The sequence below is a fragment of the Capsicum annuum genome, unplaced genomic scaffold (assembly GCF_002878395.1).
Source record: "Capsicum annuum cultivar UCD-10X-F1 unplaced genomic scaffold, UCD10Xv1.1 ctg48076, whole genome shotgun sequence".
In the NCBI taxonomy this organism is placed as follows: Eukaryota; Viridiplantae; Streptophyta; class Magnoliopsida; order Solanales; family Solanaceae; genus Capsicum; species Capsicum annuum.
The window spans coordinates 1-4122 of NW_025855761.1; the positions used below are offsets into that span (position 1 = coordinate 1).

At 37.4% G+C, this 4122-nt stretch overlaps 2 pseudogenes; one reads left to right on the forward strand and one right to left on the reverse strand.

Moving 5' to 3' along the window:
• Nucleotides 1–32: 32 nt before the first annotated feature.
• LOC107853867 lies at nucleotides 33–1953 on the forward strand (annotated as a pseudogene).
• A 305-nt stretch (nucleotides 1954–2258) lies between these two features.
• Nucleotides 2259–4116, reverse strand: LOC107853864 (annotated as a pseudogene).
• Between the last annotated feature and the right edge of the window lie 6 nt (nucleotides 4117–4122).

Sequence of the window (4122 nt, forward strand, 5' to 3'; positions counted from 1 at the left end):
TACCGTACCATGCCCACCCCTAGTCTACGGTACCGCCTCGTACCTTCACCCATTTGTTATCCTATCCTCTTAAATGTATACATACACACTCGCAACCTCACACATGATTCAAGTAACTCAATCAGTAGCAAGCTGCAAGTTGGATTGAATAGGTAAGTTATTTTTTCTTAAACAACTTTTTATATATGGATTGTAATCGAAATTTCCAAGTCTTACATGTGTTTACTTTTGTTCAATTCTCGCAGACTTCAAAGTCGTCACCTTGAAGAAATACAAAAGGTTGAACCCTCAATCAGGAGAAATGGAGGATTCGATAGAAGTACAAAGTTCTGGACTTTCTACTTCCATGTGTAGCTATGAGGATTTGCCAAACCATGAACTTGACAACTTTAAACAAGATCATGAATTAGTTATAGTCATGGTTCCATTTCCAGCTCAAGGCCTCAATCAACTTCTTCAACTTGCTTGTTTAATCTCCTCATCATATGATCTTACGGTCTATTATGTTGGCTCAGCCTCACTTACTCGTCAAGCTCAGGTTCGAACCAATGCCTTAAATCCTTCAGACATAGCCAAAATCCACTTCCATGAAGTTCCAGTTCCTGAATTTTGACTCACCTCCACCTGTCTTTGATGCCTCGAACAAATCTCCATTACATCACCAGCCATTATGGGTTGCATCTTTGTTTCTGCGCAAGCAAATTGCTTGCTTTTTACACGATATCTCCTTGAAATCAAGACGCATTGTTGTTGTTCATGATTATTTTTTGTCCTTTAATGTCCAGGATGTTTCTTCCTTTCCCAATACTGAATCTAATATATTTAATTGTGGTTCAGCTTTCAACATGTACTGTTTTTCATTCTAATTTCGGGGGATGTCCATGCAACTTGAAGAAGAATTTCTTAAAAAGCTACCCTCCCTTGAAGAGTGGTGCCTGATGAAGTCGGTGACTTCATAGCTATTCAGGTTCCATATATGGAAATTAGATCAGGTAGCATCCTTAATACAAGCAAAGTAATTGAAGGCGAATTTCTTGATTCGCTTGCACTAGTAGAAAGAAAACAATAATGGGCAATTGGACCAATTCTGACTACAAAACTCAATAATACCTCTAAGAGCAACAATATATGTTTGGAGTGGCTGAACAAACAACCTCCGAGATAAGTTCTTTATGCATGGTTTGGAACATCAACTATATTTTCAGATAGAGAAGTCATGGAGCTCATGATGGGACTAGAACAAAGCAAACAGAAATTCATATGGGTGTTGAGAGAAGCCAATAGAGGAGATATCTTTACCGGGGAAGCTAGAAAACTTGAGTTGCCAGAAGGATATGATGAAAAAAGTAAAAGGGAGCGGGTTAGTGATGATAGAATCAGTGCCACAACCAGAAATCTTGGCTCATTCTTCCACAGGCGGGTTCATGAGTCATTGCGGATGGAATTCTTGCATAGAGAGCATTACTATGGGGGTGCCTATAGCTGGTTGGCCTATGCCTTCTGACCAACCAATGAATAGTTTCTTGGTGACAGGAATTTTGAAAATAGGCCTGACTGTCAGGGAGTGGGAGAAACGCGAGGAGCTGGTAAGTGCATCCACAATTGAGAATGTTGTTAGGAAGTTGAAGGCATCAGAAGAAGGTGATGTCATTAGGAAAAGAGCAGAAGAATTGGGAGTAGCTGTAAGGCGTTCCACAGAGAAAGGGGGTGGTTCTCTAATAGAGTTAGATTCTTTTATCGCACATATCACAAGATAGACCAGATTTTCACCAGAACTTACAAGTACTTTAATTACTTCTCATTTTTTTTAAGTTAACCAATTTTTACCTACTTCTTGGCTCAGACTAGTTTATATTGCTTTGATCAGTATCTGAAACTTGTTATGGCTTCAATTAGTATTGCTTTGTATACATTTCTCAGTTGTTTGCATATGCTAAATTTGTTGTATCCCTATGTCATATCTAGATTGTTTGATAATTGTCCTCTAGAACTCCTTAGCATAACCATGATTATATGGTTTGAACTTATGATATTGCCAGAATCTTTTTCATTTACATGAAATACAAAATTATAATCAAGAAACACTAATGAGGTAAGACAACAATGTATGTTTTGAGATTGCTTTGTGCTGGAAATGGAACCATGACTACAGCTACTTCATTTTCTTGACGTTTTTTCATGTTTTCAAGATTCTTATTGATGCTATCCATGATGAAAAAGCAAATCAAGTTTTGAGAATTGAACTAAAAGTAAATTGACGAAAACTTTATTGGTTGTCTTCTATAATGTTTAGTATTGAAAAATACAAACAGTATAAAACAGAAGTTATTCCTATAAAATCTATAGTTGAATTCTTGTATATATGGAGAATGTCAAGGCCACACATCAAAGTTTGTCATGACAATAAAAGATAGCCACAACAGTATGCTTAATAGATCTGTATGCCACTCTTTGTATTTCACATACTAATGGTTAATAATAGATCTGATTTCGACGAGCAATGTAAGAGATGAAGGAATCCTTCTCAGCGCGGTTGAGGCCACCATCCATCACTGATTTTTTAATAGCATTGCTCAAATCTGCTGCTCTTTTCCTCATCCCACCTCCATCTGTTGAAGCCATCAAAGTTTTCACAACATTTTCAGCCATTTCTGATGTAACATGTTCATCTCGACGCATTTCCCATGGCCTAACAGTTAGTCCAATTTTCAAGTATCTTTTTTATAAGTTGAGAATTCCTTGGCTGACCTGCATGATTGGCCAAGCTGCTATAGGAACTCCAAAGGACATACTCTCTATACACGAATTCTATCCGCAATGACTCATAGATCAAAACGCCCATTGAACTACGTATCAATATTTCCAAATGTTGTGTCCAATCCCTTACTATAATCCTTCTGACAGATGATTTTTTCTAACTTCGCTTGTAAATGAACTTTTGGCAACTCTACTCTAGTCCAACCCCGAGCACTTTGATTTCTTCATCACAAAACGAAGTAGTCGGCCAAATGAAACAAAATAACTGAGTTTAGTTCTTGTTTGTCGAGCCAATCCAGGGACTCATGGTGTTTGTCGGAGCCTTTTTTCATCTCCGTTAGCACCAGGGGACTGAATGGTCCTATAGCCCTTGCTGTCATGTCACCGAATTCTTTCTCGATTAAATCAAGGTACAAACTTTCAGTCACTCTAGATGAATTGAAAAGTTCACCACACCTGATTTTCCAACAAAGGGCACAACTTGTTTCTTCAAATAGTCTCAACACTCAGCAGAAAACAGTCTATAATTGATGGAATGTCCTCATAATGCTCAGTTTCAGGCAAAACAGGCTTTCTTTTAACTTCCCAAAAGTATGAATATCGATGAAAATCCAAGATAGAATTGAAACAGTAGCATTCAGTATTTGGCATTTCAGACAAATCTTGAACTACCCAACTCATCAAATTATCATAAATGACAACCACTTTACTAGTATCCGTGCTGAAAAGTTTGCACACAAGCGAGAAAACGGGGCCGCGGAGATGTGATGCTGCTAAGGATGACGAGTATTAGATGGTTAGGAAATTTGTGAGGAACATTAGGATTTGGAAGGGGAGTTTCAAAAGGTGTTTGAAATTCATGGAACTGAATGTTTGTTGTGATGTGAGTATCAAGACAATAAACCCGAGTTTTCGCTTGCTGAATGTGAGCATTGGATCCAACACAGTGGACTGGAATATTGTACAATGAAATGAGCCGAAAGAGATAGAGAAATTGGCTTAGATGGCCTTGTGCTGGAAGTGGCACCATCTTTATAGCAACTTTTGAAATGCATTTATCAGCCATTTGAAAGATTTTGGAAAAGTGAAATTATGGAATTGCAAGTTTGAATATGTCACAGTACAAGAGTATATATAGGTACAAGAAAGTCTTTTGAAATATAGTTATTACTAACATAAGTCATATGGACATATAGCAACGATGAACCAAGAGAGAGATACATAACAGAAGAATATATGTAAAATAGATATTCGGAAGAATTTCAGACGATGAACATTAAGATCAAAGAAACTTAAGGTCCTTATACTCATTATGCAACATTGAATAGACATGGTATTCACCTTATCATGATCCAAGTCTATCTT